This window comes from Lissotriton helveticus, chromosome 6, assembly GCF_964261635.1.
Source record: "Lissotriton helveticus chromosome 6, aLisHel1.1, whole genome shotgun sequence".
Taxonomy (NCBI): Eukaryota; Metazoa; Chordata; class Amphibia; order Caudata; family Salamandridae; genus Lissotriton; species Lissotriton helveticus.
This window is the reverse complement of record NC_136067.1, coordinates 323,377,883-323,405,311: the sequence shown is the minus strand read 5'-3', so window position 1 is coordinate 323,405,311 and position 27,429 is coordinate 323,377,883.

The window sequence follows — 27,429 nt, the reverse complement described above, 5'->3', positions numbered from 1 at the left end:
TTGTTTCAACTGCCTACCCTTACTATATTTTATCTGATTTTTTAATGTGGTCAAAAGGTTTTCGGCCCACCTCGGGGTACTAACATTTGTCAATTTTAAATTAAGCCACTATTGGGTGTGGGTCTCTCAGTCACCCCTGTGATCCTTCTTTCAGATAGTCCTAAAGACTAATGTCAAATCTGGAGAGATATGACTACACTAGGGGGCCGATTATGATCGCGGACGGACTTGAGTCCGTCCGCGACCCCTGAGCAGGAGGGAACGCCCGCAAGGGCTGCGGCGTTCCCTCCGAGCAGATTAGGATGTGACCGCCAGGGTGGCAATCACATCCTCTATCTTTAACATTGCGGCCTGAAGCTGCACCCGCCGCAAGGTTAAAAATGCATGCATCGCATTTGCATGCACAAAGCGGCAAGCACCGCGCGGTGCCTGCTGCTTTGTGCATGCAAATGCAGGGTGGTACCATAGGTACCCCCCATGTGCACCCCCACCCCACCTTCACCCAGGGGGCCCGCAACGGGCCCCCGAAGTGAAAGTCTGTATGCTTTTCCACGGCGGACAAGCATGCCTTTTACACCATCCTAATATGGCTGGCGGTGTCTGATAGACACCGCCAGCCATGTTAAAGCTGCAAACGGAATGCCAGACCCACCAGCCATCCTAATATGGCGGTGGGTCTTTCGAGGCTCTGCGGCGGTTTTCCCGCATCCTCCGGGCCGGCGGTGGCTTCTGCCGGCCCGGAGGATGCGGGAAAACCGCAATCATAATAGGCCCCCTACTAGTGCATAGTTACTTTCACTGCCAATGGATGCTTCGGTGAGTGCATTTATGGAGTTGCTACATAGTTTGCAACTCCCTGTGGTGATCTGGGTAACATCATAGATTAAATTCCTTATAATTCACATGATTACTGTTGGACCTGGCCCTTTTGGCAGGTTCACCCCGAGACTTTTGTGCTTTTGCCTAGCCTGTTTCTGTAACCTGGTGTTGGTGATTTTAGGTCTCTACGCACTTTTTCACTGTGGTACAGTGTAAAGTGCGTGAGCTCTCTGTGTATGTGTGAGAGTGACCTGCCCTCCCATAGGAATGCATGGGGAATATGTGTGACCATGGTAGTTCCTGATGTGTGGGGAGTGCAGGGTCGAGTTTGGTATGTGCGAACTCGTGAGATTGAATGCTGCGTAATGAAGTATGTGGCATGAATGTGTCTAGTGTGGAAGTAAACACAAAGGGAGGTCCCAGGGGAATTTTTAATGACCCTAACTGCTAAACCCCCTGACTATAAATGACACCAACAAAAATTAGCAGTGAGTCAAAAGTGACCAATCAAATTATGTACCCAGCTGACGAGAAATGGGAAAAGCTATGAATTCGAACGAGTTCCCATCAGTTCACCATCGAGACCGCCCTTCATCATCTGGGATCTCTTGTTCATCTCAAGGTTGGGAAACCACAACAGACATGGCAGATTTTGGTAACCAAGTCAAGAGTGTCCCAAATAAAATACCACAAATGTGAACAGGGTGTATCTAGTGTGGAACTGAATAGCAGTGCTGAAAAGTGTTAAGTGAAAAAGAAAAAGAGAAAAAGCTCTAAAATTAGGTAGTGATAGGGAGAAAAAACTTTTAATATGCACCCTCACACTCCTAAATCAATAAAAACAGTGCAAATAGTAGTGTAACAAATAACTACTGATAGAAATGTTAGGTTGACATGTTTCTGCAGCTACTGGAGCCTGTAGGTTTCCCTCTGCTTCCTCAGGACCATTAGTGCTACTGCTATATGTTAAAAAGGTAAGTAATATCACCTGATACGTGTAAATCTACTCGTCTTCCCAACTTTGAGTCCAGAAGGTCAGCCAGGACAGAAAGAGGAAATATATGGGTACATAAAAGAAGGGCAAAACAGAAAAAACACAGTCAATAATAGTAACACTGTGTATTGATTGTAATGTAAACAATTTACCACAAGCCGTTTGTGAAATATCGACAGGTGCTGGATAATCACAGTTTATCACAGGTGTATAGTTTAGATTCACTCACCCATTTGCTGGGAAGGAACAGCCCCACCTCACCTGGTACCAGCTCAGGTAATGGGTGCACCGCGCTACAGTAAAAAAAGAGAGGTATTATTTTAGATAGATACCTCCTATTCCACATTACACCGGTCTCTCACACGCCGCAACCGGCGCTGCACTCTCTCATTAGTTAGATCTTAGTCATCCTATTATGGAAAACCAGCGTGATATAGTGAAAATCGCTGGCTCCATTCTCAGAAAAAATCATGCTCGATGGCCATGTCTCCGAGGAGGCTCACACAACAAGTCACCCGCATCCCCCCTGGCAAAGGAATTAGGAGAACTATACTCGATATCCCGCAAAACGCCGCTAGAGCCCCTTGGTGTATGATTGCCCCTTACCTCTCCGTCAGTACACCGGTCGTCCCTCCGAAGCTGTTTCGTGGGGAGGTGCCGACTCGGTGTACCGGAGGTAGATAAATAATATTGTTACTTCCGTGTTTGGGCTTGGGCTGCATGCGTACGAACGACGTGATGACGTCATAACGTATAGCTGGCGTCGGGAAATGTAGTTCCCGTATTCCCATACAGAAAGAAACGGTTCGAATCCCCGTTTAGCACAATGTTATAGATAACGTTTTAAACTGCGCAACAATGTCTTTATAGTAACACTAGCAATCCACAACTGAGTGGTTTGAATTGACATTTCTAATGTACAAATTATGACATTATCGATCCAAATCTGATCAGATGAATTCTAAAGAGCAGAAAGGTACATAGGTGTTAGGCACCGGGTAATAACGTGATGTGTAGTAACAATCGGGAGAAGTAATTCCCGTGTTCACAAAATAGAGACTCAGTTCGAATCCCCGCTAAGCACAGCATTAAAGGGCAGTATATCTAAAGTACGAAAAAGATGTCAGTCCTGATGTACAATTTATAACACTGGTAGTCCGGACCTGAATAGTTGGATTCCAAGCAGCAAACAATCACATCGTTTCAGACTCCAAGCTAGAATGTCAAACACTGTGATGGGTCCTCAGATCGACATCCAGGGAATATCTTCATTCAACCCTGATTGGTCTGTCTTGAGTCTAAAAACCCATCTTTGTTCACATTTAAAGAGAAATTTGGAGATATCGGTGATTGTTGGTGGGATCCAAGGTTGGTTAAGTACTGTCCAAAACAGATCAGAGGGTTGATGACCTACTTCGAGGAAATGATTAGTCAGTTTTGTCTCTAGTGTGGAAGTGGCACTTCTAGACATGGGTGTGCGTGTGTAGTGAGTCCGCTGGCAAGTGATTGGCTGGAGCCTGGCTCCAGGAAGTCTGGATGGGTCTGCCCAGTGGTGAGTGTTGAGATTAGCATGCTGATGTGAGGGGAGGGGTGCACCTGGGTCCTGAATAGGGCTGGGCTTTCCCCACACAATGCTGGCTCCGCCCCCTGTGGTGCGACTGATGACCCTAGCCTGTCTAGTGAATGGGAGGGGTGGCTGAGCTCATCAAGGGGGCTCCCAAACCAGCTGCGCCTAGTTTTTCCCCCACCCTGCACCATTAGACAAAGGAATTTGCTGTATAAAAAGGGGCTGTGTCCCCTTACAAAATGTTCTTGTTCTTAATTTGAATCCTGCCAGGGGCGTGCTGCTGCTTGGGCCCAGGGGAAGGCTTGTCTCTCTGGGCCCTGCCCAGCCCCTGGACTCCTGAAGGACCTGCTGCTGGACTTTTGTGCCCTAGCGCTTGAGAAGCGCTTTATTGGGTCCCTAGCGCTTGAGGGCGCTTTATTTTCTTTCCCTAGCGTTTTGGAGCACTGTAGTCTGGATCTTGCCCCTAAAGCGCCTGGGAGCGCTTCCGCTTCTATTTTTGTTTGTGCGCTTTTAGGGCCCTAGGGGAACGCTGTGTTACGGGCAATCTAGCAGTAGGTTTGAGCCGGTATCTAACGGGAGCCCACCCCGTGCTTTGAGTGAGGAGATTACCGCATTGGTCTCCGCAGCGCGACCGGAGCCACGAGGCTCGTCTGTAGGGCCGCGCTGCCATTGGCTGCCCAAAGAAGAATTGCCGCTGCCGCCATTGGCTCACCTGTGGGAGGCTCGACTGAAGGGCCGTGCTGCCATTGGTGGCCTGCAGGGAAGCAACCCGGAAGTGCTTGAGCCCCCCCGGGCACCTGAGGAGCAGGGCCGAGGATCGCTGGGGTCCGTTGACACGCAGTGGAGATGCCGCAGCGAGAGAGGAGACGCGCTGCTCCCCGCCGAAAGAAGCCTAGTGAAGACGCCGCCTCACAGCAGGCAACCGGTGAGTGCGGGCGTCACGGGCGGGGGTCTCCAAGGGAAGCGTAGAGCGGCCCCATCTGGCAGCGGGCCGCTCCCCGGTGCAGGGGCGCATTTTTGATTTATAGTATAGTCCACAAGGGCTCTGGGGGCATTTTCATTAATCGAGTCCTCCAAGCGGGGCTCCAACGTTGGGACACATTTTTGGTTAAGAGCCCCAGTGGAGGTCCCCATGGCCAGTGGTCCCAATGCCTGGTTGATGAGGGGCATAATTGTTTATTGAGCCAGTGTGCTCCCCGTGGCATATGTTGGATGTCTAGAGCCTATTCGTGGCTCCAGTCGGGGGCACTTTTAGTTGGCTAGAGAGCCTGTGTGGTTCTAACTGGCCTATATGTATTAAAAAGCCAAGGGGGCCCCCTAGATGTATGTCCAGAGCCTGTGGGGCTCCAACAGATGGCGCAGATTTGTTCTATGGGCTAGAGAGAGCCCCTGTCGCCGTTTGTCTCAGCTGCCCAGCAATTAGTGGGCAGCTGCACCGTTTAGGTGCAATTTGAGAGTCCCTGTGTGGGACAGAGATGGCACAGAGTTGCCAGGCCTGCTACAGCTGCGCAGCACATAGTGCCAGCTGCAAGGTTTAGGCCCTTTTGTTGTTCTCAGCTGCCCAGCAATTAGTGGGCAGCTGCAACGTTTAGGTTTGCGCCGGTGGCGCACCCCTGACTGGCGCTACGTGGCAGCGCGCCCTGACATTCTGGACACAGGGCTTTTGAGTCCCTTTATTAGATGGCCACTTGGCCAGGGGGCTGGTAATGTGATGTTTGCGCAATGTGATTTTGTTATGTTTATGATAATAATTGCCCAAGGTGATGTTTGCGCAATGTGATTATGAGTTTATTTTACCTATGTAGGTTTATGCTAGTGAGATGTTTTCACTATGTGAGTTACGCCCCTAAATATGATTTATTCTTAGGAGGCAGGGTCTAATGTGTTTAGACTAGTGAGGAGATTGCCTACTGTATTTATACTGGTTAGGCCCAAATGTGAGTTATGCGTAAAGTGCTATGCCATTATGCCTGTGACACCCTGAATGTGTTTTGATGCATCATGTGCCTTGTTCTTACACCGCTGAATGTATGTTTATGCATCATGTGTTTTCCTTCCCTACACCTCTGAATGTTGTGATGCATCATGTGTAATGTGTTCTTACCTATAATTGTTCTTTTGTACTACACTTATTCTATGATCTACAAAGTGCTATTTCTAACAGTATTTCTGCTAAGTGCTGATTCTGACAGTGGTCCAGGTGGCCCTGTCTTGTACATAATCCCTTGTGAATATTGCCCGTGCCAGTTGGCACAATGTATATTGAGTGATTACTATCTGATGTGTTTTGACAATACAAAAGTTATTTTTATATAACCTTGTGTGGAGTTCCTTTTGTAGTGTGCCTAGGATGTTGTTGCTGTTGTGTGTGTGTGCAAATGCTTTACACATCGCCTCCGGGATAAGCCTGTCTGCTCGTGCCAAGCTACCGAGGGGGTGAGCAGGGGTTATCTTGGCGTGTGACCCCCTTGCCTTGACTAGAATGGTGGTTTCTGCCTGGCTTTGGCGTAGGCCTTAGCCAACCAGAAACTTCCCAGTTCTAACATTGGTGGCAGCGGTGGGATTAGGACTTGTGTTTGCACAGTGCCACAGCGACAGCTGGCTACATACAAAACTCTGCATTTTTTTAGATTGTCACATGTTTGGGATTATTGTTTATGATTTTGTTTTTCCTCAAGAGTGTCATTTTCAAATGGTGTTCCTGCGCTTTATGTTTAGTGGCAGAAGAGAGAAAATGACAGGGCGGGACGCCAGTAGAGGGAGATGTTCCCATAGATAAGGAATCCCTTGCTGGGTCCAGTGCCCAATCCCTGTTCCTGTCCCTGTGTGGGTAGATGGAAGAGAGGGAGTGTGGAGGAGAAATGGCTTGCTCGGGAGTGTGGTTATCCCCTGAGTATAGTGTGTGTGTCTGGATTCCCCAGTATGGTAGGATCCAGTGGTGGTAGCTAAAATGTGTCCAGTGCGTGAAGTCCCATTCCCAGTTCCCAGAGTATGGTGCCTGGTGCTCAGTAAGAGGGGTACAGGTTGAGAGTCAGGGGCAGTGAGGAACTGTCTCACCAGTCTGGAGGGGGAGTGTGTGGATGAGTGGTGTGTTGAACTGGAGGAGTTGGTGTGAGTTTTTTTAAAGGAGCTTGCACGGGAGGTGTACCTCTGGTGGTGGGCAGGAGGTCCTGCAGAGGCACTGGATGAGAAGGTGGACGTCTGGCGGTGTGCTAGATGTCTTGCAGAGGCATTAGGGAATGATTCTAAAAGTAGTGGCTTGTGTATCTGATGATCCTGGGTAGGGGAAGAGGTTCATGTGTAGCCCAGCTAGGTCCCTGTAGGATGGTAGGGGTGTAGGGGCTCACGTCTTGTCTCAGTGGAGGCGGAGTGAGTGTGGGACGGTTTGTCCCACGTTGGCCCGAAACCCTGTCTCAGGGCTTGGAGGGTTCCCTATGGGAGCGCCAGGTCAGGGGCCTAAGCTGTACTTACAGGTCATTTGAGGAGGATCTTCCTGTGTCTAGAGGACGGGGAGTGTCTGTAACCAGAACTCCGGCGGTCCTGGTGTTGGGCAGTACCGCTCCTAAGTGGAGGGTGCAGAAGTCCTGGTTCGCTGGGCATTTGGCCGTCTAGAGTGCTTGACCATTTGTGGGGCCTCTGGAGGTCATTCCCCGAGGAGGGGGGAGGCCAGGGTCAGGTTCAGCCTGACCTGGAGGGAAGGGCATCTGTAATCAGTGTCCGGACCGGTTTTGCTTCCAGGGGTACCGCTCCAAGGTGGGAGGGTGCAGAACTCTGGAAGGGGGTGCAGAGGGACGGTGTCCTTACCTCTGACCCCGGTGCAACCTGAGGATTTAGATCCTAGGTTGGGAGATTAGGAAACCTCCAGGTCAAGAAGGAATCTCTGCCAAAGTAGATCAGCTGAAGAGACTGAGGGGGCTGCCCTTGCTGTGTGATCTGGGGTACACCTGCAGTTTGTTGTTTCTACTAAGGTAAAGGAAAGGGGACTTTGCTGTGTGCTGTGTCCCCCCACCTGCTTGAAGAGGGACTGTGCTGTGTGCTTTGTACCTCCAAAGTGAAATAGTTTCCAGATCCCAGGTGGTAGGCCGGTTGATGGAGAGAGATCCTGAACTGGTAGAAGAGTTGTGTTCTGGTGGGGGCTTCCCTGGGAGGGTGCGGAACCCCAGAAGTAGAGGTAGGGTGGGGCATTCTTGCCCATGACCTCTGGTCAGCCTGAGGGTATGGTCCCTAGGTTGAAGGATCAGTGGTAGTTGTAGCTACACTGAGAGGGAGAGTGGAGAATGGCTACTGTGTGCCATGGGTTACTGCCCCCCACTCTGTGAAGTGCTCAGGACCTGTGACATTTGGATTGCCTAGGGCCTGGTCCTGGCCGTGGACAACTAGGGAGTGCCAGTGGGGTATCCTAGTTGGGCCAGAGAGCTCTTGTTGAGAGAAATCCATGTGGGTTCAGAGTGGCGCAAAACCTAAGGGTGTCCCTGCCATGCGGGTCCGTGTCCGTGTTTTGTCGCCCAAAGCAGGGAAGCCCATCAAGGGATTGATTATCCCTTACAAAATGTTCTTGTTCTTAACTTGAATCCTGCCAGGGGCATGCTGCTGCTTGGGCCCAGGGGAAGGCTTGCATCCCTGGGCCCCACCCAGCCCCAGGACTCCTGTAGGACCTGTTGCTGGACTTTTATGCCTCTAGCGCTTGAGAAGCGCTTTATTGAGTCCCTAGCGCTTGAGGGCGCTTTATTTTCTTTCCCTAGCGTTTTAGAGCACTGTAGTCTGGGACCTTGCCCCTAAAGCGCCTGGGAGCGCTTCCGCTTCTATTTTGGTTTATGCGCTTTTTGGGCCCTAGGGGAACGCTGTGTTACGGGCCCCTTGGTCGTTGAAGAAGCAGGTGCCCACCCTGCATGTGACCCACGATCTGGCAGTAGGTTTGAGCCGGTATCTAACGGGAGCCCACCCCGTGCTTTGAGTGAGGAGATTACCGCGTTGGTCTCTGCAGCACGACCGGAGCCAGGAGGCTCGTCTGTAGTGCCGCGCTGCCATTTGCTGCCCGAAGAAGAATTGCCGCGACCGCCATTGGCTCACCCGTGGGAGGCTCGACAGAAGGGCCGTGCTGCCATTGGTGGCCTGCAGGGAAGCAACCCAGAAGTGCTTGAGCCCGCCAGGCGCCTGAGGAGCAGGGCCGAGGATCGCCGGGGTCCGGTGACACGCAGCGGAGATGCCGCAGCGAGAGAGGAGGCGCGCTACTCCCCCGCCGAAAGAAGCCCAGTGAAGACGCCGCCTCACAGCAGGCAACCGGTGAGTGCGGGCGTCTCTGGCGGGGGTCTCCAAGGGAAGCGTAGATCGGCCCCGTCTGGCAGCGGGCCGCTCCCCGGTGCAGGGGCGCATTTTTGATTTATAGAATAGTCCACAAGGGCTCTGGGGGCATTTTCATTATTCGAGTCCCCCAAGCGGGGCTCCAACGTTGGGACACGGTTTTGGTTAAGAGCCCCAGTGGAGGTCCCCACGGCCAGTGGTGCCGATGCCTGGTTGATGAGGGGCATGATTGTTCATTGAGCCAGTGTGCTCCCCGCGGCATATATTGGATGTCTAGAGCCTATTCATGGCTCCAGTTCGGGAGCACTTTTAGTTGGCTAGAGAGCCTGTGTGGTTCTGACTGGCCTATATGTATTAAAAAGCCAAGGCTGCCCACCAGATGAATGTCCATAGCCTGTGGGGCTCCAACAGATGGCGCAGATTTGTTCTAGGGGCTAGAGAGAGCCCCCGTCGCCGTTTGTCTCAGCTGCCCAGCAATTAGTGGGCAGCTGCACCGTTTAGGCACAATTTGAGAGTCCCTGTGTGGGACAGAGATGGCACAGAGGTGCCAGGCCTGCTACAGCTGCGCAGCACTTAGTGCCAGCTGCAACGTTTAGGCCCTGTTGTTGTTCTCAGCTGGCCAGCAATTAGTGGGCAGCTGCAACATTTAGGTTTGCGCCGGTGGCGCACCCCTGACTGGCAGCGCGCCCTGACATTCTGGACACAGGGCTTTTGAGTCCCTTTATTAGAATGCCACTTGGCCAGGGGCCTGGTAATGTGATTTTTGCGAAATGTGATTTTGCTATGTTTATGATAATAATTGCCTACGGTGATGTTTGCGCAATGTGATTATGAGTTTATTTTACCTATGTAGGTTTATGCTAGTGAGATGTTTTCACTATGTGAGTTACGCCCCTATATATGATTTATTCTTAGGAGGCAGGGTCAAATGTGTTTAGACTAGTGAGGAGATTGCCTACTGTAGTTATACTGGTTAGGCCCAAATGTGAGTTATGCGTAATGTGCTATGCCATTATGCCTGTGACACCTCTGAATGTGTTTTGATGCATCATGTGCCTTGTTCTTACACCGCTGAATGTATGTTTATGCATCTTGTGTTTTCCTTCCCTACACCTCTGAATGTTGTGATGCATCAAGCGTAATGTGTTTTTACCTATAATTGTTCTTTTGTACTACACTTATTCTATGAACTACAAAGTGCTATTTCTAACAGTATTTCTGCTAAGTGCTGTTTCTGACAGTGGTCCAGGTGGCACAATGTATATTGAGTGATTACTATCTGATGTGTTTTGACAAAGTTATTTTTATATAACCTTGTGTGGAGTTCCTTTTGTAGTGTGCCTAGGATGTTGTTGCTGTTGTGTACGTGCGCAAATGCTTTACACATCGTCTCCGGTATAAGCCTGTCTGCTCGTGCCAACCTACCAAGGGGGTGAGCAGGGGTTATCTTGGTGTGTGACCCCCTTGCCCTGACTAGAATGGTGGTTTCTGCCTGGCTTTGGCGTAGGCCTTAGCCAACCAGAAAATCCCAGTTCTAACAATTACCCTCTGTTGTAATGGATCCACCTCCACAATACCTTTAGTACCCACTAAAACTGACACAGAACTAAATACACTATATACTTGAGGTACAAGCCTAATGCTGGTCCTGGCTGCGAGGGGTAAAGGGCTGCTATATAGGAGGTTGCCTTGGTTTGCGCATTGCACCTGAACCTGAGATTAATCCACAAATATGGTGATTGGATTTTTTATTCATGATGGTAGGATATAGCGTCCACTTCTTTGATAGTCTTAAATTTGATTGAGTGCTGGATGTTGCCAGTCTGTGCAGTTCAGCAGATTACAATAAGCATGTTCACATTCAAGCCCTACACAATGTTTAGATCAAAAAATTACATCTTGAGAGGTCATATTGAATATTGTTCAAGTTTATAGAGCAGGAATTAAGGTTTTTGGAAAGGGCGCCTCAACTAACTACAACTTATTATGGCATGCTTCATCATAGATGCCCTATCCACACCAGGCTAGGTATATACCACTCTATCGGACAATCCTATGATGGGAGTGCATAGATAAATTAATACTGGATTAAAAAAGGGAGCAAGTTATTAACATATGTATTTCAGGGTACACTCATAGAAAATACTTTTATTTACTGGGTACCCAAGATATAGCTAAAAAGAAAAGGGGGGTTGGATTTGGATGAAGCACAATGGCTCATGTATCCAAGTGGTTCACTTCAACATGTTTCAGCGGATTTAAAAGGTCTGTATGGGTTGACGGCCTTCTTGAGGATTATTACACTCCCTGCCTAGTTTAAACATACATGCCATGCATACACATGATGATTAATGCTGTCATACTTATTTAATTACTTTTCATGGGCACACCTTGATTTAGGGTGGATTTGAGCTTATATGGTCAGGGCTGGGGCGGGGACACGTACCTGTAGACACACATTTGACACGGGGTAAATGCTGCTGTTATACCTGTTGCTTTCCCGCCTGCCAATTGCAGAATTCTTTTCATAATAATAGTAATGCAGCACGCAGCAGCTTCAGAAGAAGCGTCAACACGCTAACGGAAGAGAAATTCTTCAGGCACTAAAAGGGGATCAGATAATCAAGAATTAATTGAAGAGAAAGGTCTTTAGCTTCTTTTAAAAAATGGATATAGAGGGAGTCATGGGTAAAACCAAGCGCGGTGTTCCGAAAGTTTGGATGTGAGGTGTGAAACAGATTTGCCCCCTCTTCAGTCTTCAAGAACTTTTCCTTATATAGATAGGACCTTTCTGGGATAAGGCTCTAAAGGCAAAAGTTAGAGATTCAAATTGAATATATTTGATCACTGGTAGCCAGTGGAAACATTTCAAACAAGGAGTGACAGATTGCAGAAAGGGTATTCTCAGAATCAGTCTTGCTGCAGCATTCTGAATGATCTGAAGTCTCTGAATCCAATAGGCTGGGAGGCCCAACCACAAGCTGTTTGCAAAATCCAATCTGGATACTACTACAGTATGAACACTGGTCTTTCAAATATATTCTGGGACTAGATGAAACATTCTTTGTAGAGACTTGAGTTTGAAGAATAAATGGAAAAGATATTCAAAATTTGAAGTAAAAATTTGAGATTGGTGTCAAATCGTATACCCAAATTTCACACTGTGGATGCAGGTGTAGGAGAGAGACCTAGTTTATCTGGCCACTATCTACTTGAACTTGGAAAGACATTGAGACAGTTTTCAAATTTGAGACAGTTGTTATCCACTCACTCAGTTACTCCTCTTAAACACTTCTTAAAAACTGTCAGAGCCTCATCGCTGTTCTCCTGAAAAGATAGGAGAAGATGGGTATCAACTGCATATGAAATTATTGGTATATCCCCAGATTCAAATTGATTTAGCCAATGGCTCAAGATATATATTCAATAAAGTGGTGCTCACAGCAGAGCCATGTGGGACCCCATAGCAAAGTGGTTTGGCAACAGATGTAAAAGGCAGAATATAAACCGTCTGAGACCTGCTATTGAGGAAGGATTTTAGCCAGGCAAGAGCATGTCCTTGGATCACTGCTTAATGTGAGCCAGACATCGAATAAAGAATGTCGCCTATGCAAATTTAAGGAAGAAACTCTTGCACATATTTTCTGCATTTGCCCGAGATAAATGAAAGAAAGGAAACAAATGCTGAAAGGAGAGCTAGAAATACGAACATGCAGGCAAGCTGTAACCTTTTGGCTGGGTGGCTCCTCTATTCCGCTTATGTGACGGGGAGTAACATTCGCAAAACTAGACATGAAAGCAATCGAACAACCAATATAAGACAGTTGCACCTTAATAAAGAAGAACAAATAGTAAACGAAACCAGCAGATAATTTCAGGAATAAAGTAAAACGATTAATTTGCACAACGGATCGGCACTTTAACCCAGGGTTTACGTAACGCACAAAGGAAGAACAGTTTTTACTCTGGGCATTAGAACAGAATATCAATTAATTGAAACCAAGTATTGAAAGGAGCAATGAAAAACAAGAACAACAACCCCAGCACACCATTAACCCCAGGACAACAAGAAGGAATATAAATAAATTGAAATTTATCTCAGTATTATAGCACTTCAAATTTTAAAGAATGACTACTACTCGTTTTTCACAATTAATCATATTTTAATATTGAATTGTAAGATTTTATTATTATAAATAAATACATTTAAACCAAATTGGGACAATATTAGGTAACGGCCAATTTGCACAAAGCTCTTGCACTTTAAATAATGGGACTCTATTAAGGACAAAGGAAAATGACTACTTTCCTAGTAGCGAATTTTAAAGAACAATTAATTGAGCCATGGTCTCATAAGAACTGTATAAATGTACATTTTTAAAATTCGAGTTTACAGGACTTTTTAAAGATTTGATAGGTATTTATGCCCAAATTAATCTATTATGAAATTTAAGGAATGTACGATTGTGTAATGGTTTTTATTGACCAAATACCTAAATAAATTAATACGAATCCAGTGCTTAATGTGAGCCAGTGGTTTCAGGTGCTGTGCACCAGAACTTAATTGTCTATACCTGCACTTATGACAGTCTGCACTGTTTATCTAAATTAGAGATTATCACAACAATAGGTGTTTATCATTTCAGTGAACATTAAAAATGACTAGTATCTGTTGCCCAAGCCATTATTGTAGCTTTGAGGTCTGGAATAGGCTAAAATGTCATACTTGTAGGGTATGTTGATTAGTAGTTGTATTGATTCTGGGGACACTGTGCTGCAAGAGATATTAACTGTTACTGTTCCCCCGGGCAGTGTTTTTAGAATGCTCCTTGTTCTTCACTGTATCCTGGTATCCTGGTTTGGAGCAATTCTTTTATTGGATTGTTTCTTTGTTTTTCCTTTGTAGATCACAAGCCCGATTAATTCGGAGTACTGAATAACAGATCTAATTTAATTATAGGCTCAACAAAAACGCCATTTGGTATCGTCCTCTCCTGAATAATACAGGCCCCTTTGGGTGAGTGTTTTTGAAGGTTATGTGACTAATTCCAGATATTTTAGTCGTCCTTTAATTTGTTGATGTGCATTTTAAATAACAGCTCTGGATCTTCCTTGGACTACAAATGAGGACCTTGTTTTCCTCATTTGGAGCCGACTGGCCCAATTCTGATGTCATCCCACTTATTGTGCAGCGGTGGGTTTTAGGTGAGCAATACCACCATCTTTAATTGTACCCCTTTCACCTACACACCATGTAGAAGTTTATTAATGGGTCTAGCAAGTTATGGATTGGTCTCTTTCTACCTATTGTTTAGGTTGCTCCCTCCTTGTTTTGATAAAGACCCTACCTCAAGGGTTAATTGGCCTCTGCCCCTTCTTGGGGTCGAAACGTCACATCAACCTATACTAGGATAACCATCCACATCTGGATAACATGGAATCTATAAGCTGTATCTTATAACTTTGGATTATCATTTTATAAAGCTTTTCCAGACAGGCCCTAGCTGAATTATTTGTATATATTGTATATATTGGTACTTTAATTTCCTATTCCTTTCTTATCTACTCACGAGCACTCTACACTGTACTCACCTTTTCCACTCAATGTGGAGCAAGTTTGTGATATAATATATTGTATATCTTGGTATTCAATACAAAATTATGAACTTCATTCATTGAAGTGTATGCTATTCAGGGTGTTGGGTACAATGTATTGTTTAACTTGAAGAATTCCTTTTGGGACTATTTGTGTTCTGTACCATACATTACACAGGTCCTACGGTCTACTGGATTTCCCTATTGTTTTGTAATGGGATTCTGTCACTGGTGGCATGTATAGAGGCAATGAGTAGTGCAAGCTGCAGTGTCCTCTCGACGAAGGCCCCAGCAGTTATATGCATTACAAATTAGCACTGCCTTAGATTCAATTTTCCTTGCCTTGCCCAGCAAAAGCAGATGTGTCAACATGTCAAAATCAGATGATAAGTCAAGTAGGACCACCATAGTCAAACATTTCTGATCTAGGTTGCCTTAATTAATTATGTTACTACTAACAGGGAATATTTAGTTCTGAAGCACAGTCAAAATCCAGAATGAGAGTCATACAAGAGATCATTAAAATCTAGGAAGTGGGTTAGCTGCATGTTAACAAATTTCGCCAGAATCTAAGAGGCTACAGGCAAAAGCGATATTGGTCTAAAAGTATTTATAACAGTTGGATCAGCTTTTGGTTTCTTCAATAAGGTAAAAAGTAGAGCCTGTTTCTAAATCAGGGAACAATAACAGTTTCCAAACAATTATTCATAATATTATTTATTTAACACTGTATTAATAGAGGTATATGCAAGACTTAAAATGTGAGGGGGACATGGAACAAGAGGAGAACCGGATTTACACATGCCTTGTTCCCTTATAGAGTCCAGATAAAAGCCTATTCTGTACATTTTGAGTATATACTATGAATTTTATCATAGAAAAATTCAGGCAAATTATTACATAATGTAGCTGAGGAATAACTTTGGGCCTGATTACGATGCCGGAAGGCCCGCCACCGACAGGAGGTGGTGGGCCCTCTGGCATCATACTGCGTTTTTCCGCCTGCCAGGCGTAAACGTGGCGGTCGGAAAGACCGACCGCCACTGTTCCGACAGGCGGTCATTTTCTGACTCCTGTCGGAGCAGCCGCATTGCCTAACATTGCGACAGTGCCTGTCACGCACTGTCATCGGGATTATGATATCCCTTTTCCGCCGGTCATTTCACGGAGGTTAACACGCCACAAAACAGCAGTGGAAACAGACTTAGGGGCCCGTAGAGGGCCCCCATTAATCCCTGGGCCAGGGAAAAGAGCACTCCATACATTTCCCTGCACCATGTGGCAGGATCTGCATGGTGCCTGCCACGTAGTGCAGGAAATTCTTAAAGGTGCATTTTTTAACATTGTGGCGGGTTCTGCAGCTAACAGCACTTGCCGCATTGTTAAATATGGCAGATATGACCGCCGTGGTGATGGTCGCATCATAATTGCATATGTGGGACCGACGACTGATAGGTGGGCGGTCCACATCCCCGGGATGATGACGGATGGACAGAAGTCCGGCCGCCATCGTAATCAGGGCCATAGTTTCCATAGTCACTGGGGATAGGAAAGAGTATATGACTTTTGAGCGATCGCACGGGGTGTTAGATGCTGATGAGATTTGATGGGGGCTTTTTCTCCCACTGTATTCCAATCAATACCAGTAGTTTATCCCCATTTATTCTGAGACTTTTTCCCATGGCCAGCCATCAACCTTATCGACCTCTTTTTCTTGCATTGGTAATTTTTTAAATACCCCGTAGTATTGCTTTACCTAAGACCTCTCACATATTTTCTATACCTCTTGCACCGACATATTTTCTGACCACATACAAATTGAAAGCCATATACATTTATCAGTTTGTTATCGCCTTTGGATGTATTGTGGGGGTGTTATGAAAGGACATGGTCACACACCTCGCAAGCTTCATATTATACTGCTGAACTATAACAGCCTTTATCATTTTCTAAAGCATAAGAAGATTCTTCACTCTCTCAATACAAAGCAATGTGACATTGTGTTTCTTCAGAAGATGCACATATCTGAAAATGAGTCATAAAAATTGAAAAGGATACAATTATGTCACACATTCACATTTTCAAAGAGGAAAATGAAGGCACACTTGATTCAGTTCAGATGCAATGGGCGATGGGCAAGGTGTATAGAAGTTTTTTTTAATGAGGGTCTTATTTTTCAAATTAGATCTCAGCAAGAATCAATGGAATGAACAATAAAAGATCTGACAGTACAATGTAACTGGAAAGATGAAATGGCAAATAGATTCGTCAAAACAGGCCTTGACCGTCTATTTCACTGTGCAGGCAGACACGCCTTAGTGTAACTTATGCAAGGGCACTAAGAGCATGGGAAAAAGACGTCTGGCTGCACAACTATGCCACAGAGGATCATGGATATCCATTGCTGCAGTATGCGTACATACTCATCGTCTAGAAATACTTGAAACCTGTGTGTTATTCTATGAGGAAGTATGTGGGGCAGATGGAAGTGATACCCTATAACATGAAGACCATTTTGTACAGTCATTGTGTCTGCCTACCTTCTCTCAGGAAGGTAGGACCCTGCTTGATAAGGAAATATCAAAGGAGAAGCTAGTGGAAAACATAACTGGGCTTCATAATGCAAATTGCATGGGGAGGATGATTTCCCAGATGATATTTAGTAAACTGGAAAATTACATATTATTCTCTTTCTTTCAGCAGCTTTTAAAGAAGATGAGGGAACTGGCACTTTGCAGCCTATTTCTAACAAGGTCACTATCTCTCTCCTTCCCAAAGATGACACATACCCAGTGCATTGCTCTTCGTACCAAGCCACATATTCCTTATGAATGCAAAAGTTAAAATACTTGCTAAAATTCTTTCAAATTGATTAACAAAAGGTTTTTTGTTGGGCCGTTTATCCAGGGATCATCTACGAATATTATTTCATCTGCTCTGGATTTCTTGGGACAGTCAGACAAAAGCTCTTAGTCTTTCATTGAATGACAAGAAAATGTATGGTTTGTGTGAAAATGTATATCCAACGATTGTTGGCTTTATATAAGTAGTTCTCCTCACATTAATTATAAGGGCTTTTTGTCTAGAACAATTTACATTGGCGAGAAACACATGATGGCTTCACCCTATCTCCCCCTCTATGCGCTCCTGCCTTGGAACCATTGTTTGCTACAATATGACAATCAACGAACATCCATGTGATTAACACATTGGCCAGTCACTCTCGCTAAGCCTGAATCCTCGCTACTGACTGTAATGTCCTTGATTCAGTTGCTTTCAGGCTTTTCGGATTATTAGGATCAACTGGGTCAAATGTAAGGGGTCTCCCATGACCCCTCTCATTCTAAGAGCCTTTCTGTATAACCTGGACATGAGATTGGTCCTGACAGCCTCATGTTTTTGGAGGCTTGTGTCAACAGATGTCTTGATACAACAGATGAGGAAATAGCCTCGTACAAATTGCCTCATAACCAAAACGAAGTCTAATTTTGTAAAATAGACCCATCTCAACATATCATTATGGGAGAGAGTACAAACGATTTAAATATTGGTAACATCCAGGTATGATTATGTTTTTGGCATTTTCCCACTGTGAATGAACAAATCACTACTAGCAAGAATATACACAGATTTGAAGCCATACATTTGGAGAGGGCTGAATCCCAGTTTGAGGCAACAGAAACTATAGCAAACACCACATTGGGAGGTCTATTACTACCCCACATGGCATCTCATTATTGGGCCCATCAGTCATCACAGATTTTTTATTTTATGCACTATATATCATAGAGATTCTATACTGTCTTGAGGCTGCTTTACAGATCTATACATGATGCACTATGCCAAAGTTAATGGATGAACATATGATTTAATCCGTGTTTGAAACATGGCGAATGAAAACAAACAATTGTAGGTGCATAAAAGGTTGCACAAGTTGGTCTCCATTTGGCACAATGAGAGTGTCTTGAATGATGGAGCAACAGTTAACTGAACGGACTGGTGAAAATTGGGAGGTCACTCAATAGAACAATGGATGCCAGGCAGATCATTTAAATCCTTTAGGTCCTTGCAGGCCAAGTTCGACCTCCCACAGTGATTCCATTGGCGCTATCACTACTGTCACAGTGTATGCAAATATTTTGGCCCTGATCTGATTGACTTACTGACATCACTTGTAACGCAATACCCTAAATTGTGGGAACAGTGCCTTGGTATAGTATTAAGACCGTATGGGGTAATAGTGACCAAACCGCACTCTAGCCTGTTGAATGCTTCACTAGTTGCACTGACAGATCCAGCTGCAGTGGGAACACACATTAAAATACAGTTTGACTCTATTTCAGGAGTATGGTAGGATGTAAAAAAACTGAAGTCGTCTACTTTAAGATCTTGAATGATTGGTATTGAACCCCCCTCAAAAACAACCCAATTCATACCGACTGTTGGAGGTGCATACTAGGCCTGGGCAGAACTCACAAAGTTTAACTTTACTGAATTCTGTAGAGTTCCAAAAAACTCAGTGAGATTTCAGAGAATTCCACAAATGGGCAGAAATCGGCACATCACGCTGCTTGTGCTATGATTTAGCATTGGAAGGTATTTCCGTGCTGAAAAATCAGCACAAATAGGACCACGTGGTGTGCCAGAGGGCGTAGCTTCTTGAAGTGGTTTTGCTGCCACTCAGGTAGATTTCTACTAGAGCAGCAGCTTTCTGACTGTGAATGGGTGTGTCCTCCTGCAACCGTCCGCATTGGAGAAATCTCGCCACGTGACCTCATAGAGACCAAAAATAGAGTCAAATCTTGATCGCATTCACCACCATTGGCAAGCCGCACATGAGAAAAAACTCTGCCAAGCAGCGGTTGGTTAAATTTCCCCATGACTCCACATACTTCGCCAGCGGGGCAGAATGTACCCCAAGTACATACAAAAGACATGTGATTTACTACACGGTCAAAGGTACTGGAAGGACAAGTAGGATAGATGGACAAATGTGAATGAGTCCTGAATTACCCATCCACATACATAGCCCTTCTTCATGATATCGTTGACATCAGAGATGAGTAGCCATTTCACTGGCAACAGCTAAATTTTGTATTTTGCACCTTGATGATAGGTCAGCCCGCCCTGCTTTTGGTGAAAGAGTGGCTGTTAGAGCTACGGAGGATTGTCCACTGTGAACTTAATATATTTAAGCTTAATTGCCATTCGGACATATGCAAACATATATTCCCACATCTAGGGACCGTTCCTTGGAAGCCATGAGCATTGTTACTTAATATCGAGTTGTCATGAAGAATGGTAAGGTGCACACAATTCACTGTGACATGGTACGAGGTGGGACAGAACTGACCTACGTGTTTTGGACTTGCAAATCCTCACCACAGTGTTTTAATGGGTATTCAGACAAAATAGTGCATTTGAAATGTCGACTTACACAAATATCGAGTTGTAAATATTGTGACAGAAATATCAACACAATACACAAAAAGAGTAGATCAAGTCTAGGAGAAATGGGTGTCTGTACTAGCAAAAACGCGGTACTAATGGTGAGTTCGTGAAACAAAGAGTGCCACACATAAAATCTATTGGTGGCAGGAGGCTGATAGAATTCCCATCAGACCACCCATGAGGTGGAGTTTGCGTCACGTGGGAGTTCATAATCATGCCATCCTTAGTCCGACCAAATAGTGCCGGTACAGGAAACAATGACAAAAAAACGTGATCATTATGTACATCCTAAAAGTAATGTAAACTAAACAAGTGCAGTGCTCAAAATTAAATTAAAAATTGGCTACCCAGACTCCAGGTGACGTTTTGAACCAGAAGTCCGAGTGTCCAAGATTAAAAACACGTTATGTGTGGCACTCTTTGTTTCACGAACTCACCATTAGTACCGCGTTTTTGCTAGTACAGACACCCATTTCTCCTAGACTTGATCTACTCTTTTTGTGTATTGTATATGTAAGACTGGGGAGCGAGTAGACAGGTCAATAAACAGTCCCCCTGACCCTCCACACACCTTCTTTGTTTTTCACAGAAATATCAACAGCAAGAATATCGTGGTCAAGAATATCGATTTTACGGTAAGAAATATAATTTAAAAAAATATAGAAGTCATTAATATTATTTGCAAAAATATAGTTGTTTAAAATATCGATTTTTTTAATTAGTGTTATGTATTTTAGTATATATTTAAAATGTATGTGATATATTTTTTTGTATAAGTTTTGTTTAAGTTTTTGAATACATGTCTTCATTTTTTAATAGTTATCAATTGTATATTTATTACATTTTGTGCTTTTAGTTCCGTAGCGGGTTGTTGGTTTATAGGGGAATAGCGTGGGAAGTAATTTAATTATAATAAATGTATGAATATTTTGTATTTATTCATATTTGTTTAATTGATAGTTTATAGTGTTAATTATGGGAAGTAATAAATTATACTTGTTTGTTAATTAATATTAATTAATTAAGTGGTAATTAATGATGGAAATTGTGTAATTTGCTTAGGTGCAGGTTGTGGGGTTTATAGGGGTAAATGGTGGGAAATAATTTATTTGTAATTAATAATTAGTTGTTAATATATATATTTGTAATATTTTATATAATTTTAAAATTATAAAGTAAATTAAAATTAATAGTTTATTAAATTGTTTTAAATGAAATATATATATATATATATATATATATATATATATATATATATATATATATTATCATATATTTGTGTTTAACTTTTTAAATCATGTTTAATTGTTATGTTAAAATGTACATTAAATTTAATAATTTTTTTAAATTAATTTTATTGTTTAATATTTATTATTTTAAATATGTATAAAAATCGATATTTTGTAGAACTATACTATTGCCATCGATATTTTTTTCTCAATATTTTTGTACTTACCATTGTAAATATAGGATGTCGATGTTTTTGACATCGATATTTAAAACTCGATATTTTGGTATCGTGATATATTAGGTGTTGATATTTTGTCAGTGAACCATTTTAATCTGATGCCCACAGACCTCCTTGTCCACAGGTAGATCCTGCTTTTGCAGTGTCTGAGATTACCTAATATAATACAGAAAATTATACAGTTGCTTTTAAATCCTCCCTCCTAATAAAACCTTTTCAGGGCTATACACAAAGCTAACTTACGATTGGAAGTAATTGACACATGTAATTTACTCCTACACTTTTGAGTATTTGTACTGCTTTTAGTTCTTCACAAAATCTAGGGGTAAAATTTATTAAAAGTGTAGCCTTCTCGCTCTCAACCCCTGAAAAAGGGTGTGGAGCTAAATTTGTGAGTGTAACTTGTTACTGGTAAAAATAAACAGTAGTAAGAACAGCACCCCAAGTGGCCAACCACCGATACTGGAACACCTTCTTACAGTCAACAACTGAGACAGGGACTTAAAATAAAACATCATAGGAAACAATGTTAAATTACATTAAATTAGTCAGCCCCAGTGTGTGTGTTGGCCATTGGCGAATACAGGAAGGTTTTAAATATCCCTTTGGTGCTAGCTGATTTTTTCCCCTTTTGTTAATGACTATCAATGTGTAGGGCATATTGACTTGACAAAAGTGAAAGTAAAATAAGCCGATCAGCTTGTTTTACTTTCAGTGCATCAGTGCTCAGTTACATATCTTATCCCCCCGAGCACTGACTGAAGTGGAGGACGTATTGATAGAAAGGGGTGAATCACCCCTTTCCAACTGTACCCCTACCCAGTAGATCCCAGCATGGGGATTGCAGCAGGACAGTGATCCCCAAGCATTGATCCACCCACTAGACACAAGGTATTTTTGGGAGGGGGAGCAGCCCCTCGGGCAAGGGTTTGTGCTCCCCACAGCCCCCACACCAAAGTTTCAGTCTTTCTGCCTCCCTAGGGGCAAACATGGGACAATAACTCCCAATCTCAGTAGACACCAGGGAATAATAAAGCAAAACAAAACAAAGGGATGGCCAAGACCCCGACCCAAAAAGTAAGCAAATCGTTATGGTCCCACTAGGAATGGATTGGAAGTTTGTCCCCAATTGCCTCCCCTTGAGGGGGAACAAAGCAAACACAAGGAGATGATGAACGGAGTGCTGAAACTTTTCAGACACTCACCCCTAGTCACAGATTTGGATTGCATCCACCCCCGTTCTTTAGCTCACTTTGCCACCCCAGTTTCGACCCAGCCATATGCAAATCAGTCTTGACCCTGTGCCTCCCGGGAACAGTCCAGTCCGAACTGCCAGGCCAGATGCTCCCTGGCCTGGAAACAAGCATTCTGTCACTGGTTTTGGGATAAAACCCTTCATCAGCCAGGCTAGCTTGAACCCAGTGGTAAAGTGGGTCTCGTGCTCTCCAAGCCACTGGAGTCAAGCTAGCCTGGCTGATGAGGGGTGAAATCCTGAAAACGGTCCTGTGATGCTTGTTTCCAGTCCAGGGAGGACCTGGCCTGGCAGGCCTGGCTTGACTGATCCCATAGGGATCATGGTCAAGACTGACTTGCATATGACTGGGTTCAAACTGGAATGGCATGGGGAGCCAACAAACGATGGATGTAGTCCCAGAACTCTGTACTGTGATGAATGTATGACATTGTCCTGCATTCTGTCCATCAATTGTTCTTTTTGCATTTGTCTCCCCTTGAGGGGGGGGCAGAAAGCCCACTGTGCACCAGGGAATCAAAAAAAATGCACACTATGGGCACAGCCATACCCCATCCCAAAAAGGGTGCTACAGTCTTTCTTCCCTCTATGAGAGCGGGGGGCAGATTGGAGGCTAGCCCAATATGTCTTCCACGGGGGGCAGAAACCCCACTAGAGGTTAGGACTCCTGAAACAATATCCAGTGTCATTTGCTAGGTTCCCCATGGGCACCTGGTGAACCATGTGTCTCCCACTTGCCTTGTGCCCTTTCCAATGTCTGGTTGCACCTAGGACTCCCCCCCCCTTTGTTTATGTTCTTCCCCCACCCCTTCCTGGATTCCATATATGCCCCTTCAGGTGAAAAGGTGTTCATATCTGAGGCATGGGCTTTGGCAGCATCTCTGCTTCCTATTGGATGTTTTGGCTCTCAGGTACTCTTTCAAGAGTATGGAGCATCACATGACCTGGCAGCCATTTTGTAGGCTGGGCAAGGTATAAATACCATGTCCCAGCCAAAGGATGCTGCTTGGCTTTGTTATTTATTTAAACGGCACCACAAGACTCCTGCTCTGCACCATTTACCTCTATGCTGATGTAACTGAACTAATGCAACAAATGTCTATTGAAAGGCATTTTTGAAAACATTAACATTCAGGTTTAACGTCAACAGACTATTTGAAATTTGAGCACTGACTGTGCAGTCAACAGTCGGGAAAACAGAATCTTTGGTCATTTGGTTATTTGCTGACTGTGAAGGCAGTGATTTAGTACAATCATTCATTCGGTATTCTTCTGTTAAATAAGTGGTGGGTCTTAACCAAGTGTATACTATACACCTATGTGTAATTAGCCTTAGAGTTTATGTTGGTTATTGACGTGCTAAGTTTAACTGTTCTTTGCTTTCCGAGCAGAGAACCTAGGAAGACCTTAGACCTGAGAGTCATTATCCTAGCAGTTTTGACTAGAGTTGATTCCTCACCCAACCCAAAAGCAGAGGAGGCTGGACCAGTGGAGGCGGTCTTTCACTATTTCCTTTATCACAACTCTCCATTCCCTTTGAGACACCTGCCAGCATTCATGTGAGTCAACAGCACTCCTTGAGAGTTGTCTTAAAGGGCGTGTGTGGACATTCTTCACTCCTGCAGAACACCTGGGTCCCTATTACCAATAAGGTACACTTTTCCTGCTTGCACTATGGCATACCTTTAAATAGGTGCACAAACAGGGAAGGGGCACCCTATTATGAAGAATGCACTGCCCTGGGGACTGCCATAAACTCTTGCTGCCTTGGAAGCAGCACATTCAAGTGAAATAGGGAGAGCCTGCTTAGAATCTGCTCTGTGTTTCATGTTGCAGGCAGCACTTTTACAAGGAATTAGAGATCCCCTTTCAGGCGGGTGCTGTGAGTGATAGTACCCCTCTGAAGGGGATGTCTAGGAAGAGATCCATAGACCTCCAGAGAGCTCCCATCAGTGCAGCCAGTGCAGGTAAGCGCGGTGGAGTGGTGGAGCGGTGCTGGACAGGGGGAAGTCGACAGACGACAGAATAGCTGTTATTTATTCATTTAATTTTACCTTTTCCATTATCTGCCGACTTCCCCCCACCCCGCCCCCACCCCACCCCATCGTGCTTACCTGTGCCCACAGCTGCTGCGGGGTCCACTAACAATGCACCACCTTTTTGTGATGCACTTTCAGGGGGAACATCCTTTACCATGCGGATTTTACTCCGCAGTACCCTTTCAACACGTCTTTTACAACGCAAGTCGTAACCACGACTTGTGCTGGAGGGCGCTACAGGACCAGGAATAATTTAATTTACTATCCAACACCTTCCCTACTGTACGTAGGCTGGTGTTGGAATAGTAAATTAAAAAATTCCGAAGTCCGCACCCCTCCAACGCAAGTCGTGGTAACGACTTGCGTTGTAAAAAACACGTTGTAACGGTACGCGTGGTAAAACCATGCATCGTACCGTCATACATCCCACTTTCAGTGCACCTCCTGACAGCTTCTTTGCCTATGACCCTCATTTGATCCATTCCAGTTGAGGACACTAGGCCCAGCTGCACAAGTATGGTTGCATTTTTATTGGGACAAGTGAGGGAACAGTGGATGGTAGACATTTTCTGAATTCCTGCAGATTCTGAACATTTAGATAAAAAAATGCAAGGAACATTCGTGAATTTAGTACAAAGTTTGAGGTTTGCAGGACACTCTGGGTAGGAAAACATTGTGGCAGCTATGCAAAGTACACCACCCTGGACTACCCCAGGTATGTCGTTCTCAGAAATATCTGGGATGCGCATATGGGTGGTTATGGCAGTGCACCGTCTAGCTGCTCGCTCCTGCTGGGCGGAAGCAGGAAAAGTTTGTCAGGAAGAGAGCCAGAGGACACAGAGAGGTAAGAGGGGCTGGGCTGGGTTGGGTGGGTAGTTTTCTGTGGTCTAGCTGATGGCTGCTGCTGGGTGGAAGCAGGAAGACCTCACCAGAAAGAGAGTCAGAGGATGCAGTGGGGTAAGTGGGTCTGGGCTGGGGAATAGTTTTCATGGCTGGGTGCTTAGTTTTCAGGGATGCAGTACTTTTTAGGGCTGGAGGGTTGGGGTAGTTTTTAGGGCTTGGGTCGGCGTAGTTTTCTGGGCTGGGGAGGGTTGGATAGTTTTTTTAATTAAGGGAGAGGGTTTTAGGCTTAAGGGCAGTGTAAAGGGTTGGCGTAGTTTTAGGGACAGCACGGGGGAGTGAGGGGGTCAGGGTAATGTATGTTAAAGGTTAGGGATTTAGGCCTCAGGGCAGGGGGAGGGGAATGGGTAGTCAGGGTTGTTTTTAGAGCTTAGGGGAGAGCTAGGTAGTTTCTGGGGCTTGGGGTGGGTCGGGTAGTTTTTTAAATTATTGGGTCAGGGTTTTAGGCCTAATGGCAGGGGAATGGGTTGGGGTAGCTTTAGGGGTCAGCGTTGTGTATGTTAAGGGTTAGGATAGGATAAGATAGGATAGGATAACACTTATAAAGCGCAATTATACCAGAGGGTGGCAAAGCACTATAGCAGACAAAGAGGAGACAGGATGGAAGTGCACAGGCCACAACCTAGGATGAAAAGGCTAGGTTTTCAGATGGTTTTTAAAAACCGGATAGGAGTCTGTGTTGGAGATTAAAGTGGGTAGAAAATTCCATAACTTGGTGACTGCTACTGAAAAGGAGTGTCCACTCTGCCCACTGCACCATTCACTAGTGAGTCTGACACTATCTCACCCATTAACCAAAGGAACTATCCGGTCTTCACTTTGGATGAAGTAGTCGCAGCATTAAAGACAAGCATGGGTGGAAAACCCCCTGGCCCGGATGGAATCCCCATTGATTTGTTTAAATCCAACATTGATCGCTGTGACCCTATCATTACCCTTCTCTTCATAGCCTGTCGGGAAAAGGGTTTTCTGCAAACTGGCCCGAGTCTCTTATTGTCCCCATATATAAGAAAGGTGACCGTAACAGTCCAGCACAATACAGGCCAATTTCTCTTTTAGACTCTTTAGTGAAGGTGGTGGGGCGCATTCTTCTGGATCGACTGCAGGACTGGGCAGAGTCTAATAACATTCTCTCGGACCTGCAGTATGGCCTTAGGTCTGGGTTGGGGACCACAGAACAGGCCATTAACCTCGATTTTCTTACTGGTAAATACATGCACATTAACCCCTCCGCTGCGCTGAACATTCCGCGCTGGTGCGGAACGTTCTATTGCGCGGGCGGGGCCGCGACATTCAGCGGACGTGCGCAGCACTACCGAGGTATTATGACTAGCCTGGGAGTTGATTGCCCTATTGTAAATTTCCTTAGAGACTTGTATGATCTAGGTCGAGGCAGGCACAGTATAGGTCATACCTTGACAAGCAAGTGCGCTGATTTACCCAAGTAGGTCACCGTCCAATCCCAGCACTGTTTTAACCCTTCAGACTCCAACGTCTAGTTGATGAATTCACAAATTTTATGCAGGACCATGGCCTGAAAATTAACATCAGTAAAACCTTCGCCATGAAAATTGGGCACACGGCCTCTCGATGTCATGACAGTTTTATTGTGGGTGTAAAAATACAGCACACTACTACTTTCTCTTATCTGGGGATAGAATTCAGTCATGCTGGGAAGTGGCAACCCGCAATAATATCCAGGCATCTCCATTTTGTTAAAACTACAAGGGCCTTGCTGCAGTTTGCTAGTACTGAAGGTATTAAACATCTGAGGGAAATGTTGACTATTTATAGGGCAATATGCAGACCCACTGCCATGTATGGGTCTGAACTATGGGGACAAGGGCAGATTGACAGTCTTCAATTAGATGAAAATGCATTCTTAGGAAATCTTCTCCCTGTCCCGAAAAAGTAGTGCCACTTATGTCTGTCATACTGAATTAGGAGTTCCCTATCTCGCAGACCTGATTAGGATACAGCCAATGCTATTATGGCATAACATTTGGTCATCTGATTATGCCTCACTTAACAGATCTATTATAA